The sequence below is a fragment of the Panulirus ornatus genome, chromosome 19, assembly GCF_036320965.1.
Source record: "Panulirus ornatus isolate Po-2019 chromosome 19, ASM3632096v1, whole genome shotgun sequence".
NCBI classification, from domain to species: Eukaryota; Metazoa; Arthropoda; class Malacostraca; order Decapoda; family Palinuridae; genus Panulirus; species Panulirus ornatus.
In genome coordinates this window covers 6305711-6323101 of record NC_092242.1, presented here as the reverse complement: position 1 = coordinate 6323101, position 17391 = coordinate 6305711, and the positions used below count along the sequence as shown (strand labels likewise).

General features: G+C 39.9%; 1 protein-coding gene across 1 annotated transcript in view; it reads left to right on the top strand.

Moving 5' to 3' along the window:
* LOC139755347 (tyrosine-protein phosphatase non-receptor type 2-like) overlaps positions 1-17391 on the top strand; it is a 109408-nt gene that overhangs the window by 41938 nt on the left and 50079 nt on the right. The window lies entirely within an intron of this gene.

Here is a 17391-nt window from a genome sequence, read left to right as displayed (position 1 = left end):
TGCAAGGCATGGAATTTAGATGAGACTGTATGGAAGAGGATGTATGTATTGGAAATTAAATGTTTGAGGGCAATATGTGGGTGTGAGGAGTGTTGGTCAAGTAAGTAATTGTAGGGTAAGAAAGAGTTTTTTCCTTTCTATTCTTAGTTGCTGTCTCATGTGTTAGCGAGGTAACACAAGGAAACAGACGAAAGAATGGCCCAACCCGCCCACATACATTATGATAGAAAGAGCTGAAGAAGGTTTGCTAAAATGGTTAGGAGAGAGAAAGTGGAGGGAGAAGGAGAAGGGGTAAACTGAATTGGAGGTGGAAAGATTAACTGAAAAGTCCTTGAGTATTTCAGGCCTGAACGTGCAGGAGGGTGAAAGGCATAAATTGTATCAATGTGGATTACAGAAGACATTGTGCTGTCAGTGGATTGGATCTGGGCATATGTAGTGGCTGGGAAAAACTGGAAAAGTCTGTGGGGCTTGGTTGTGGATAGGGCTGTGATGTTGGTACTTTATGAGCAGCAGGTGGAGAATGAAATGGATGCAGGCAAATGTGGCCTTTTTTTTCTCTGTTCCTGGCATTAGGTTGCTAATGCAGGAAATATTGAACAAATATGAAAGAAAAAAATAGAAAAAATTTCCCAGGACCACTTTTTTAGAAAAAGTCAGTGTGTCAGAGCACTTATTCATTTATTAGGCTCTTGCAGCACTAGATGTCAGCTGCATCTGCTGTTTAGGACCATTGGCCTTAAAGTATAGTGATGTGTGTGCATCTATGTGCAGTGAGTGCTGAACAGCTGAGTATTAAATTATTAAGTTCTTGGTGTCTTCTTTGTGGTTATTGCAGTGTGTGCATGAAGGGTCTTAAGATGTGTTGAAATGTTGATTGTAGAGTAGTCGTAGTGTTGGATGATGTCCAGAGCATAAGTAGGAGTGTGTGACTAGTGTTTGTTAGGGGAGTGTAGTTTCTGGTAGGTGTATCTCTGATGTGGTTAGGTCGAAACTGAGTTAGGAGGTTGGCTTTTTAAAGCTTTTTGGATATTTTATTGTGTGTTCGTCTGTGTTATGTTTTGTGGTTTGGGGATCTGTGAGTAGAGATTACTGAAGTATGAGGTAAGGGTAAGCATTTTATGCCTATGTAGCAGTTGGTAGTGTTAAAGAGTGGTTTGTTTGGGAGGGGTCAATTGCCAAGTGTGATTGAGTTCCGAGTATGAGATGGGACTGTACTGGGAGGATCTTTGTTTCATTGTGGTATTGAATTTTTGTGGTTGCTAGGCTACCAGTGATTTTTCAGACAGCATTGATTTTGTGTGGTTTGTGCTTTTGTTAAATTTGCTTTTGAGAGGGTGAAAATTTAGGCAGTTGAGGCATAGTTTTAAGTAGAGCAGGTAAACTGTTTATATAGGATATTGAGGGATTCTTTTTCTTGTCCATATCTGGTGTTTGTTAGTGGTCTGAAGGCATTTAGTATGTGTTTTGATTTTGTTTTGATGTTATTGGTGTGGGGAGTGAATGTCATGTGTTGGTTTCCAAGAATGATTGGTGTTTTGCTCACTGGGAGAGATTGAAGGGTGTGAGCTGGATCCATGTCCTGTCTGTGGTTGAAAGAGTTATTGAACACTTCTGTAGAGATGCAGACATTCTATTGTGGGTGAGTATTGTTCCAATTGCATAATGTATTGCTGCATGTTTGATGTTACTTTCGTGGTATCAGGGTGTTCTCACGATCAAGAGATCGTCTGCATACAGAAGGATCTTCGTGTTAAGGTTTGCCTAACATACTGAGAAGTTGTGTGAAAGGAGATTGAAGGGAGAAAGAACTGCTCTTTGGGGAACTCCATTGTAGAGTTTAAGATGGAGACATTGTGAGTGATTCTGGCATGGTAGTTGGCTATGAAATTGACCAACCACTTGTGTAGGTTAGTTTCAAGTTAGGGGACAGTGTCAAGATGCTATGTTGATGCTTATTGCACTGTGTGGGAGGATGGTGGTTGGTTGAATACATTCAGGATATGTTGTGTGACGTCACTGTGTAGTGTGGAAGTAGAGAGTTTTGGTCTGAAACCATGGTGTGTGGGGGGAGGGATGGTTTATTTGATTCCGTTGGGGGGAGGGATGGTTTATTTGATTCTATTGTGGATCAGTTTTTTACCAAAACCTGGATACTGAGGATAAAAGTGATATAGGGCTATTCAGGTTACACCATGAGTGAAAAGTCAACTTTGGTGAGGCTCTATCACTAGGCAGACAGTCTCATCAAAGAACTTACTCTGGAGCATCCTGCATTTACTTTTGCAGGTAGCACAGCCTTGAGTCATAGGAACCTTTAGAATGGTTCTAGTGCATTATAGATATTATTATTATATTTTTTTATCATACTTGATCACCGTTTCCCGCATCAGTGAGGTAGCATCAGGTAACAGACGAAGAACAACCCATTCACTCATTTACACATATGTATACATAAATGAACTTTTTTTTTTTAACATGTTTGCTATTTCCCACGTTAACACGGTAGCGTTAAGAACAGAGGACTTAGCCTTAGAGGGAATATCCTCACTTGGCCCCCTTCTCTGTTCCTTTTGGAAAATTAAGAATGGGAGGGGAGCATTGTCAGCCCCCTCTCCCTCACCTTTTAGTTGCCTTTTATGACATGCAGGGAATATGTAGGAAGTATTCTTTCTCCCCTATCCCCAGGGATATACATACATATACATATCAACATATACGCATACATATACATATCAGCATATACACTTACATACACACACAGACATATACATATATACACATGTACATATTCATACTTGCATGCCTTCATCCATTCCCAGCATCACCCTGCCCCACAGGAAACAGCATTGCCACTCCCTGTGTCAGCAAGGTAGCACCAGAAAAACAGAAAAAAAGGGCCACATCTGCTCACACCTATTCTCTAGCTGTCATGTGTAATGCACCGAAACGACAGCTCCCTATCCACACAGGCCTCACAGACCTTTCCATGGTTTACCCCAGACGTTTTGCTTACTTTGGTTCAGTCCATGGACAGCATAGCAACGTCAGTATACCACGTTGTTCCAGTTTACTCTATTCCATGCACGCCTTGCATTCTCCTACATGTACAGGCCCCAATTGCTCAAAATCTTTTTCACTCCATTCTTCCACCTCCAATTTGGTCTCCCACTTGTTCTCTGCACCTCTGACACATATATCCTCTTTGTCAACCTTTCCTCACCGATTCTCTCCATATGTACAAACCATTTCAATACACCCTCTTCTGCTCTCTGAACCACACTTTTTATTACCACACATCTCTCATACCCTTTCATTACATACTCGATCAAAGCCCCTCACACCACGTATTGTCCTTAGACATTCATTTTCAACCCATCCGCCCTCATCTGCACATGCTTTGCAACCATATGATATTGTGGAACTACAATTCCTTCAAACATATTCATTTTTGTCCAAGATAATATTCTCACTTTCCACACATTCTTCATCGCTCCCAGAACCTTCACCCCCTCCCCGCCCTATGACTCACTTATTCCTCCACAGTTCCACTTGCTGCCTAGTCCTCTCCTAGATATCTGTAATGCTTCACTTCCTCCAGTTTTTCTCCATTCAAACTTACATCCCACCTAACTTGTCCTTCATCCCTGCTAAACCTGATAAACCTTGCTCTTATTCACATTTTATCTCAACTTTCTCCTTTCACACACTTTCCATATGTATATACACGTGTATGTGGGTGGTTGGGCCATTCTTGTGTCTGTTGTATGGCTGCAAGGTGTGGGCTATGGATAGAGTTGTGCGCAGGAGGGTGGATGTGCTGGAAATGAGATGTTTGAGGACAATATGTGGTGTGAGGTGGTTTGATCGAGAAAGTAATGTAAGGGTAAGAGAGATGTGTGGAAATAAAAAGAGTGTGGTTGAGAGAGCAGAAGAGGGTGTTTTGAAATGGTTTGGTCACATGGAGAGAATGAGTGAGGAAAGATTGACCAAGAGGATATATATGGGAATAAATAAAGGCAGACAGTATATGTATGGGTACATTGAGATATATAGGTATGTATATTTGCGTGTGTGGACGTGTATGTATATACATGTGTATGGGGGTGGGTTGGGCCATTTCTTTCGTCTGTTTCCTTGCGCTACCTCACAAACGCGGGAGACAGCGACAAAGCAAAAGGATGTGTGGATCAGGTGTTTGCTTTAAAGAATGTATGTGAGAAATACTTAGAAAAGCAAATGGATTTGTATGTAGCATTTATGGATCTGGAGAAGGCATATGATAGAGTTGATAGAGATGCTCTGTGGAAGGTATTAAGAATATATGGTGTGGGAGGAAAGTTGTTAGAAGCAGTGAAAAGTTTTTATCGAGGATGTAAGGCATGTGTACGTGTAGGAAGAGAGGAAAGTGATTGGTTCTCAGTGAATGTAGGTCTGCGGCAGGGGTGTGATGTCTCCATGGTTGTTTAATTTGTTTATGGATGGGGTTGTTAGGGAGGTAAATGCAAGAGTTTTGGAAAGAGGGGCAAGTATGAAGTCTGTTGGGGATGAGAGAGCTTGGGAAGTGAGTCAGTTGTTGTTCGCTGATGATACAGCGCTGGTGGCTGATTCATGTGAGAAACTGCAGAAGCTGGTGACTGAGTTTGGTAAAGTGTGTGGAAGAAGAAAGTTAAGAGTAAATGTGAATAAGAGCAAGGTTATTAGGTACAGTAGGGTTGAGGGTCAATTCAATTGGGAGGTGAGTTTGAATGGAGAAAAACTGGAGGAAGTGAAGTGTTTTAGATATCTGGGAGTGGATCTGGCAGCGGATGGAACAATGGAAGCGGAAGTGGATCATAGGGTGGGGGAGGGGGCGAAAATTCTGGGGGCCTTGAAGAATGTGTGGAAGTCGAGAACATTATCTCGGAAAGCAAAAATGGGTATGTTTGAAGGAATAGTGGTTCCAACAATGTTGTATGGTTGCGAGGCGTGGGCTATGGATAGAGTTGTGCGCAGGAGGGTGGATGTGCTGGAAATGAGATGTTTGAGGACAATGTGTGGTGTGAGGTGGTTTGATCGAGTGAGTAACGTAAGGGTAAGAGAGATGTGTGGTAATAAAAAGAGCGTGATTGAGAGAGCAGAAGAGGGTGTTTTGAAGTGGTTTGGGCACATGGAGAGAATGAGTGAGGAAAGATTGACCAAGAGGATATATGTGTCGGAGGTGGAGGGAACGAGGAGAAGAGGGAGACCAAATTGGAGGTGGAAAGATGGAGTGAAAAAGATTTTGTGTGATCGGGGCCTGAACATGCAGGAGGGTGAAAGGAGGGCAAGGAATAGAGTGAATTGGAGCGATGTGGTATACTGGGGTTGACATGCTGTCAGTGGATTGAATCACGGCATGTCAAGCGTCTGGGGTAAACTATGGAAAGTTGTGTAGGTATGTATATTTGCGTGTGGGACGTATGTATATACATGTGTATGGGGGGTTGGGCCATTTCTTTCGTCTGTTTCCTTGCGCTACCTCGCAAACGCGGGAGACAGCGACAAAGTATAAAAAAAAGAAAAAAAAAATATATATATATATATATATATATATATATATATATATATATATATATATATATATATATGATAGAGTTGATAGAGATGCTCTGTGGAAGGTATTAAGAATATATGATGTGGGAGGCAAGTTGTTAGAAGCAGTGAAAAGTTTTTATCGAGGATGTAAGGCATGTGTATGTGTAGGAAGAGAGGAAAGTGATTGGTTCTCAGTGAATGTAGGTTTGCGGCAGGGGTGTGTGATGTCTCCATGGTTGTTTAATTTGTTTATGGATGGGGTTGTTAGGGAGGTGAATGCAAGAATTTTGGAAAGAGGGGCAAGTATGAAGTCTGTTGGGGATGAGAGAGCTTGGGAAGTGAGTCAGTTGTTGTTCGCTGATGATACAGCGCTGGTGGCTGATTCATGTGAGAAACTGCAGAAGCTGGTGACTGAGTTTGGTAAAGTGTGTGAAAGAAGAAAGTTAAGAGTAAATGTGAATAAGAGCAAGGTTATTAGGTACAGTAGGGTTGAGGGTCAATTCAATTGGGAGGTGAGTTTGAATGGAGAAAAACTGGAGGAAGTGAAGTGTTTTAGATATCTGGGAGTGGATCTGGCAGCGGATGGAACCATGGAAGCGGAAGTGGATCATAGAGTGGGGGAGGGGGCGAAAATTCTGGGAGCCTTGAAGAATGTGTGGAAGTCGAGAACATTATCTCGGAAAGCAAAAATGGGTATGTTTGAAGGAATAGTGGTTCCAACAATGTTGTATGGTTGCGAGGCGTGGACTATGGATAGAGTTGTGCGCAGGAGGATGGATGTGCTGGAAATGAGATGTTTGAGGACAATGTGTGGTGTGAGGTGGTTTGATCGAGTAAGTAACGTAAGGGTAAGAGAGATGTGTGGAAATAAAAAGAGCATGGTTGAGAGAGCAGAAGAGGGTGTTTTGAAATGGTTTGGTCACATGGAGAGAATGAGTGAGGAAAGATTGACCAAGAGGATATATGTGTCGGAGGTGGAGGGAACGAGGAGAAGAGGGAGACCAAATTGGAGGTGGAAAGATGGAGTGAAAAAGATTTTGTGTGATTGGGGCCTGAACATGCAGGAGGGTGAAAGGAGGGCAAAGAATAGAGTGAATTGGAGCGATGTGGTATACCGGGGTTGACGTGCTGTCAGTGGATTGAATCAAGGCATGTGTATGGGGGTGGGTTGGGCCATTTCTTTCGTCTGTTTCTTCGCGCTACCTCGCAAACGCGGGAGACAGCGACAAAGCAAAAAAAAAATATATATATATATATATATATATATATATTTCTTTTTTTTATTATACATAATCACTGTTTACTGTGTCAGCGTGATAGTGCCAGGAAACAGACAAAGAATGTCCCATCCACTCTTGAACACATATATATACATAAACAGCCATATGCGCACATACATACATTACAAATCAACATATACATACCCATACACAGGCATTTACATATATACTCATGTACATATTCATACTTGCTTGCCTTTATCCATTCCTCTCTATCACGCCCCACAGGGAAGCTTGAGAATGGATGTGAGCAAATGCAGCCTTTCTTTGTTTCTGTTGCTACTCTGGTAATGTGGGAAATTGCAGCCAAGCCTAAGTATGTATTTGTTATATTTTTATTTATGTATTTTGATCAGGTTTAAATAAATGAATGAAAATATAATAGATATGTACTCAGACTTGGTCGCAATTTGCCACGTTAGTGAAGTAGCACCAGAAATAGACAAAGAAACGCTGCTTTTGCTTACATCCATTCTCTAGCTTTCATGCATAATGCACCAAAACCAGGCCGCATAGTTTTTTTTATAGTTCACCCTGGTTACTTCACATGCCCTGGTTCAGCCCATTGACAACATGTCAGTTACATCAATCCTAGTTTACTCTATCCTGTGCATGCCTTTCACTCCTGTATGATCAGGCCCCAGTTGCTCAAAATCTTTTTCATTCTATTCTTTCGTCTCCAATATGGTCTTCCCTTTCTCCGTGTTCCCTCCTTTTCTGACGTATGTATTCTCTCTTTTGTATTTAATCTTCTTTTTCTTCCCTTTCGTTTTTGTTTATACTGTTTCCTAAGTTAGTGCAGTAGCACTAGAAACAGATAAAGAAAAGGCTTCATTTGCTCACATCCATTCCCAAGCTGACATGTGCAATGCATCAAAACCACAGTTCCCCTTTCCACAACAGGGTCCCACAGACCTTTTCGATGGATTCCTGTGGTTGCTTCATATGCCTTGTTTTACCTTTTTGATGGATTCCTGTGGTTGCTTCATATGCCTTGTTTTACTCCATTGACTGCATGTTGACCCCCGTATGCCACATTACTCCAATTTTCTCCATCAGGCAGGCCCCTAGTACTCAGAATATCTCACTCTGTCATTCCTTCTCATTATTTTCCCCCATTCCCTCTACTTCTGCTGCACATATTTCCTCTTTGTCAACTTTTCTTCACTCATTCTATCTATATGTCCAAATAATTTCAGCACACTCTCTCCATCTTTTTCAACCATAATCTTATTAACACACCTCTTTCTTACCTTGTTATTATTTGCTTGATCAACCCCCCGCACACCTAATGTTGTTCTCAGATATTTTATTTCTAACACATTTACCCTCCTCACATTCTCATCTGTAGCCCATGCCTTGCATCCATATCCATTTTTGCCCTCCCAGATAGCAACCTTTCTTTCCACACATTCCTCAGTGTTCTCAGAACCTTCACCCCCTCACTCATCCTTTGACTTGCCTTTGCTTCCCCTATTTCATTTGCTGCCATGTTCACTCCCAGGTAACTAAAGCACTTCATTCCTCCAATATTTCTCCAATCAAACACACCTCAATTGTCTCTCTACACTTCTAAACCAAATACCGTTGCTTTTATTTATATTTAGTCAACTTTTTCCTTTAATGCACTCGCCCAAAGTCATTATTTGTCATAATTTTGAATTCTGTGTGTAGGCTGTAGATAAGATTTATTATCACTTGAGATTTTATTTAGCTTTAGTAGAATGTCTGAAAAAATAGGGGTATATTCAGCAAGTCAAAGTATTCTTGGTTATAAACATATATGCCTGATTATGAAGGAGAATGTTTGAGAAGTTGTGGATAATGGTTATATACTGTTAGAAAGTTTTATAGTGGCTCTCAGTCTTGGAAAAGTGATAGGTTCAGAAAATACAATAATGTAATAAATTATAAGGTTATGATACTTGGGTTTGTGATAAAAGATATATTTGTCTCAGCCAGATTTGACACTGAATATTAGCTTTTATCTCTGAGATTGCTGGTTGAAATGTTTCATAGCAGAGAGGTCTAGTGTGGTATGGATCACTGTGACTGTTTTTAATGTTTTGTATATGAAATGTTTCCTGCAAACCTTAGAGAAAAACTGAAATCTGCAGTTCTGGGTTTGGGCCCCCTAGCAAACTTTTTTCTTTTGAATGTATAGGGAAAGCTAGAATATTTCCTTTTTTGCTCTGTTTAATCAAGTTTCATTGTTGAGTAGAGGGAAAATATGTGAGAAAGTTCTCCAGGTGTTACTTTGATTACTCATTTGTGAGCTATAACAACAGGATATGATGAAATTATGTGGGTATCACTCCAGATATTAAAGCCATAAGTAAAGCTTGGCTATGCTAGCTGTTAGAAATAGTAACTTGTTAAGAGTCTTAAGATTATGACCTGATGACAGTTTCCCTTGCAATGTTTTTTTTTTTTTTTTTTTTTTCCTCAAACCCATATGTACCTGCAGAGGGCTACCATGTCATACCACCCTGGCCACCATGCACTCTATAACCATTGCCACTCCCTCTCTCCTTAGCCACCATACCCTCCCTTCTTGAACGCCGTGCCCTTCCTTCCTGGCCACTACATCTTCCCAGACCACCGCCACCCCTTCCTACATCTCTGGCTACCACACTCTCCCCCACCACCATCGCTCCATCCTTTGCCTCCAACACCTTACACTGAACATGGGATGGCATTGTTCAATGGCATAAACACACATCTTAATATTTGCCCTCTCCATATCTCCCATTTTGTTGACACAGCTTTCATGCCTAACAGTAAAATATTTTTGCAAAAGTAATTTAACCCAGCAACTAGCAATTTCTATCCTTCCAAGGAAATAAATTGATTATTTGCTGCTCTGTAGTGCCATCAGTAATTGGGCACCTGAATATTTGCTCAGTGTCTTTGCAGACTGGGGATGAACAGATAGGTGTGCATATTTATAGTGTGATTAATCAGTGTGTGATATCCTATTAGGTGACTTGTACCTAAAATTGTGGTGGTACAAACTTGAGTTTACCTTTATCCTGAAAGGAAAACTTAACTGATAGTTTCCTCTTAAATATCATATAAGAGGATATTAATAGATTTAAAGGCATTCCGTCTTTGACAAACTAAGAATGGAATATCTCCATCTGATTACTGACAGAAAATAAGGTACTTAATTTTAGGCATAGAATCTTAGATATGTCATCAACAAAGGGCCTGAATTTTTCTTAATGACAGTAATTATCAGTTTGTTTATGCTAGGAAAATGCATGCGGTGTAGTTTAGAATATTTAGGCTCTTTTCACAGTCTCTTTAATATTTGAAAAAGCATCATTAAGAGAGACAAATTGTGCCTACTCTTTAATTTAGCTGTCAAACCATTTCATTGGTGTCATATGAATACCACAACATTAATCAGATTTTCTATGATTTATGATATCTGATTGTTTGTAAGAATCAAGAAAAAAGCAAGAAATGAATTTGTGCTCATTTTGTACTTTATAGATTTGATAATTGAAGTGAAGTTTTTTCTATATTGGCACTCAGCATGAATTTTAACTGGTTCCAAGATTGCACACTAGTTGTCATCATACTTCTCTTACAAGAATATTGAATAGATTGGAAGAGATGGGTGATGATTATATGACAATCATAGACAAGTACATAGATACATATCTACTGTATATAGGAACTGTTTGGCATTGTTCACCTTTGGAGTTGTACCATTTCTGTGGAATTAGTTCAGAGGAAGGTCAGGGCTGAAGCTACCAAGTTTACATAAGCAAAACTTTGTCACAGGTGTTACCAAACTCTACCTGCATGAGATTACACAGCGAGTGATCCTTTGGTCAGATCCAAAAGAGTCCACATTTCCCTGCTACTGGAGGTAGCACAGCCTTGGTCTTCAGGAGCTATCAGAAATAGGTCCTAGGTAATACCAGGACTCTTTCTGTAGAAAGGGGTTCTTGGGTAATTTTAGATAAACATCTGAATTGATAAATAAATGAACTCTGTCAACCTGGAGAGGATTCTTTCAAGGTTTTTTAAAAGGAATTGCCTTTCCATAATTGGTGCTAGGAAGAAAGATACTTTTTCCCGCATAAATTTCTTGAAGATTTTAATAGGCTGTCCCTCTGCCAGGATTGGAGCATCTTGCAGACAATGATATTTAAAGACAGCATCAGTTACGGTAGGATTGTAAGTTTCCTTATTATCTAAGTATGTAATTGGTGAAAGGGGGGAGGGGGGTTGGCAAGAAGATGAGTCAATTGTTTGCTGTTTACAAGGCTCTAGTGGCAGATTTGAGTGAGATAATGCAGAAGCTGTTTTCTGAGTTTGGGAGAGTGTGTGTGAAAGGAGAAAGTTGAGTGTTAATTTGAAGAAAAATAAGATTTTTAAGTTTAGCAGGGGAGAAACAGAGGTGGGTGAGTTTGAATGAAGAGAACTTGGAGTAAGTGTAGTGCTTAGATACCTGGGAGTGGATGAAACCATGAGAGCTAAGTAAAACAGAGGGTAGGTGAGGGGGCTAAGGTTCCAGGCACGGGATGTTGTAAGAGAAAGTAAAGTGGAGGATGGATGTGTTGGAAATTAAATGTCTAAGGGTAGTAAGTGGTGTGAGGGAGATGACCAAATAAAGAATAATGAGGTGAGAGGAGAGTGTTGAAGTTAGAGGAGTATGAATGAGAGAGGTGAAGAGGGTGTGTTGAGATTGAGATAGTTTGGACGTATGGAGAGATGAGTGAGGAGAGGCTGACTGAGGTTGCACATGTATGATGTAAAGAGAACAAGAAGTGAGATACTGAGGAGGTGGAAAGATGATGTGAAATGTGCTTTGAGTGACTGGGGCCTGAATATGCAGGATATGAGGTGTGCATGGGATAAATTGATGTGGAGCCATGTGGTATGCAGGGTGTGACATGCAGACAGTGGGCCAAGCCAGGGCGTAAGTGGTCAGATGAAACTATGGAATGGTCTGTGGGGCAAGCTGTGGATGTGGGGTTTTGGATTTGTAGCACTATACTTGACAGCTAGAGAGTGGATGTGAACAATTAAGACTGTTGTTCTTTATTCCCGGCACTACCTTGCTACATAGTAAATGGCAATGAGGAAACTTTTTTTTACATACATCATTATTGTGAACCAAAAGTCAGTTTGCACCTACCTTAGACGATGAGTATAATCAGCGAGTTTTTGTACATTAATATAAATACATTTCCCATACTTAAGTTCCAGTTACAATGGATGTTGAATGGTACCCACTCGCCTGTAGACATGCGTCGATACATCTTATCTTGTTTGCCGAGATACGCGACAAATCAGTCATAGAGATGTTCTCAATGAAATATGTGATGGCATCCATCAGTTCAGTGTGAGCACTGTCTTTGTAAACTGTGCCTTTCATAGCTCCCCTTAGATAATAATCAGTGGTTGTAAGATCTGATGACTGTGGTGGCCAAATGTCCTTACAAATTATTCTGTTTCCGAATGCATTTTGCTATACTTTCATTTTCACATTAACAGCTGTTTGCATCCAGACATGCTTGTGTTTAAAGAAACACTGAAGTGACGTGTGTGGGAAAGGAAGGGAGGAAGGAGAGGTCGTTTGGTCACTATACGTGTCAAGAGTTATGTAGGCCATTTGTTGTATATGGTATACTAAGAATAAGGCAATTTTATCCTTTGTAGTATATGTGCACAGTGACTTTTGGCTCTGCCTGTACAACCCAGGATCCTGTATCCAAGAGTTCATGCAGCTTTAAGGAAACATTACACTCAGTAGGAGGGACTGGTTGGACTCTATTGAAATGATAAGTTCGTTGAGGAGACTGTATTCTTTTTCACCAGCCGTTGATGAAATGGCCATGCTAAAAGTGACTTTCTACTTGCTATGTAACTTAATGCATGTAGATTCCAGCAGCACCAATATATTTATTTATTATACTTAATCGCTGTTTCCCACATTAGCAAGGTAGTGCAAGGAAACAGACGAAAGAATGGCCCAACCCACCCACATACACATGTATATGCATAAACGCCCACACAGGCACATATACACACCTATACATTTCAGTGTACACATACATATACATACACAGACATATGCATATATACACATGTACATACTCATACTTGCTGCCTTCGTTCATTCCCATCGCCACCCCACCACACATGAAATGGCATCCTCCTCCCCCACACACACACACACGTGAGGTAGAGCTAGGAAAAGACAACAAAGGCCACATTAGTTGACACTCAGTCTTTAGCTGTCATGTGTAATGCACCGAAACCACAGCTCCCTTTCCACATACTTGATCGCTGTTTCCCTCGTCAGTGAGGTAGCACCAGGAAACACACTAAGAACGGCCCATCCACTCACATACACACACAAACACACAAACACACAAACACACACACACACACATATATATATATATATAAAAGATATATATATATTTCTATATATATATATATATATATATATATATATATATATATATATATATATATGTATATATATGTATATATATATATATATATATATATATATATATATATATATATATATATATATATATAAAAGATATATATATATATATATTTCTTTCTTTCATACTATGCGCCATCTCCTGCATTAGCGAGGTTGCGTTAAAAACAGAGGACTGGACCTTTGAGGGAATATCCTTACCTGGCCCCCTTTTCTGTCCCTTCTTTTCGAAAATTAAAAAAAAATAATGAGAGAGGAGGATTTCCCACGTATTCCCTGCGTGTCGTAGAAGGCGACTAAAAGGGGAGGGAGCGGGGGGCTGGAAATCCTCCCCTCTCGTATTTTTTTTAATTTTCCAAAAGAAGGAACAGAGAACGAGGCCAGGTGAGGATATTCCATCAGAGGCCCAGTCCTCTGTTCTTAACGCTACCTTGCTAACGCGGGAAATGGCGAATAGTTTGAAAGAAAGAAATGTATATATGGATCTGGAGAAGGCATATGATAGAGTTGATAGAGATGCTCTGTGGAAGGTGCTAAGAATATATGGTGTGGGAGGCAAGTTGTTAGAAGCAGCGAAAAGTTTTTATCGAGGATGTAAGGCATGTGTACGTGTAGGAAGAGAGGAAAGTGATTGGTTCTCAGTGAATGTAGGTTTGCGGCAGGGGTGTGTGATGTCTCCATGGTTGTTTAATTTGTTTATGGATGGGGTTGTTAGGGAGGTGAATGCAAGAGTTTTAGAAAGAGGGGCAAGTATGCAGTCTGTTGGGGATGAGAGAGCTTGGGAAGTGAGTCAGTTGTTGTTCGCTGATGATACAGCACTGGTGGCTGATTCATGTGAGAAACTGGAGAAGCTGGTGACTGAGTTTGGTAAAGTGTGTGAAAGAAGAAAGTTAAGAGTAAATGTGAATAAGAGCAAGGTTATTAGGTTCAGTAGGGTTGAGGGTCAAGTCAATTGGGAGGTAAGTTTGAATGGAGAAAAACTGGAGGAAGTAAAGTGCTTTAGGTATCTGGGAGTGGATCTGGCAGCAGATGGAACCATGGAAGCGGAAGTGAATGGGGGGGGGGGGGGCAAAAATCCTGGGAGCCCTGAAGAATGTTTGGAAGTCGAGAACATTATCTCGGAAGGCAAAAATGGGTATGTTTGAAGGAATAGTGGTTCCAACAATGTTGTATGGTTGTGAGGCGTGGGCTATGGATAGAGTGGTGCGCAGGAGGGTGGATGTGTTAGAAATGAGATGTTTGAGGACAGTATGTGGTGTGAGGTGGTTTGATCGAGTAAGTAATGTAAGGGCAAGAGAGATGTGGGGAAATGAAAAGAGCATGGTTGAGAGAGCAGAAGAGGGTGTTTTAAAATGGTTTGGGCACATGGAGAGAATGAGTGAGGAAAGATTGACCAAGAGGATATATGTTGGAGGTGGAGGGAACGAGGAGAAGTGGGAGACCAAATTGGAGGTGGAAAGATGGAGTGAAAAAGATTTTGAGTGATCGGGGCCTAAACATGCAGGAGGTTGAAAGGTGGGCAAGGAATAGAGTGAATTGGATTGATGTGGTATACTGGGGTCGACGTGCTGTCAATGGATTGAATCAGGGCATGTGAAGCGTCTGGGGTAAACCATGGAAAGTTGTGTGGGGCATGGATGTGGAAAGGGAGCTGTGGTTTCGGGCATTATTACATGACAGCTAGAGAGTGAGTGTGAACGAGTGTGGCCCTTGTTGTATATATATATATATATATATATATATATATATATATATATATATATATATATATATATATATATATATGTATGTATGTATATATATATATATATATATATATATATATATATATATATATATGTATGTATATATATATATATATATATATATATATATATATATATATATATATATATATATATATATATATATACATACATGAATGCCCATTATTTATTTATAAACATATACATACACATACATGCCAAGAGAACAGACAAAAATGTCATATTTGTTCACACTCATTCTCTATCTGCCATGTGGAATGCACTGAAAACCCATCTCCTTATCCACATCCAGACCCCACAGACCCTTTCTTGGAGATAGAGAGAGAATTATCTCAGAGAGCAGAGATGGGTGTGTTTGGAGGAATAGTAGCTCCAACAATATTATATGGTTGTGAAGCATGGGCAATAGACAGGGTTGTGCAGAGGAGGGTGGATGCGTTGAAAATTAAATGTTTGCGGACAATATGTAGTGTGAGGTGGTTTGATCGAGTAAGTAATGGAAGTGTAAGAAATATGTGTGGTAATGCAAAGAGTGTGGTTGAGAGAGCAGAAGAGAGTGTGTGGACATATGGAGGGAATGAGTGAGGAAAGGTTGACAAAGAGGATATATGTGTCAGAGGTGAAGGGAACAAGGAGGAGAAGTGGTAGACCAAACTGGAGGTGGAAGGATGGAGTGAAACATCTGGATAAACCTTGGAAAGGTCTGTGGGGCTTGGATGTAGATAAGGAGCTGTGGTTTCAATGCATTACACGTGACAGCTAGAGACTGAGTGTGAGTAGATGTGACCTTTTTTGTCTGTTTCTTGGTGCTATCTTGTTGGCACAGGGGATGGCAATGCTGTTTCCTATGGGGCAGGGTAGTGCCAGGAATGGATGAAGGCTAGCAAGTATGAATATGTACATGTGTATATATGTATATGTCTGTGTATGTATATGTATGTTATGTGTGTATGTTGCTTTGAATGTATATGTGCATAAATGTATATGAGTGGATGGGTATTTCTTTGTCTGTTTCCTGGCGCTACCTTGCTGACGTGGGAAATATTGATCAATTATTATAAATAAAAAAGATATACTTATTTGTATCAGTTGAGTGCTGTGTCTAATGGCCTTCAACAAAACGAAATGATAGTCAGGGCTATATAGCTTTGATTTAAAAGGAGAAGGATCTGTCATGATATATGATTGGCAACAGAGGCAATAAAAATGTTCTCAAACGAGAGACTTCAACGTAAGGAAGAAATAGTGATTGAATTCACAAAAATACATTGAAATATATCAGAAAATGCCAAACAAGAGTATTGGAGTAACCAACAAAATAGATGGAGATATTATTTAATGTTCTCCCAGCTACATCAGAAATATACATAATGAATACGGAAGATTAAAGATGACAAAAAGCAAAGAGATAGCTAAATACACACAGTGTTATGAAATTCAACATAAGTAAATGCAAAGTCATAAGGATAAGATACACTGAAGGAATTTGTTTTAGAGGGACTGTGCCTAACTTATCTCTAGATCCACAACTTGGGAGACAAACTGTCAGTGGGTAAGTATTTAAATTGCCTGTAAAGATATTGATGAGGAAATGTTCAGGAAGCTATTCACAATGTATATTTGGCCAGAACTACGATATGCTCCTCATGATTGGTCTTTGCACCTTTTAAGAAGGCACAAAGACCTAACAGAGAAGGCCTTGAGGATGGCAGCAAAGATGGTACCAGAGTTCAGAGAAATGAGCTGCACTCAGAGATTAGAGGCCTCCCATGGAAGGGAGAAGACTAATGGGTGAGTTGATCACAACTTTTAAGTTTCTAAACCAGTTTAACAATAATAACAGTGAAATTTTTTCAAAAGATGCAAAGATAGAGCAGCCAGGGGCCATATCAAAAAAATCAACAAAAAGCACATTAGAAAAAATGTGAAGTGCTTTTATGGTGTTAGAGTAATTGATGAATGGAACAAACAAAATGATGACATTGTAAATGCTGACATTATACTAGAATTTAAAAAGGTGTGTGACTGTAAAGAAAATGTTAGAAGTGAGACCCCATAAATGAAGAATTCCCTCTTTGTACTTAGAAAATAGGTAATTAGTTACACACACACATACACACTTACAAAATGATTTTATTGTACTCCATAGTATTGCATACAGTTTCCTGGTTTGCTTTATTATGTAGAATCATATTAGGTCTGCTAAACTTGACTTAAGGGTCTTACTGTGCCCAGAAATAAGTTTGAGTTTGTCGTATCAAAGACTGTTATTAATTGTAATGGTTATGGCGTGGATTTTTCTTTTAATTTT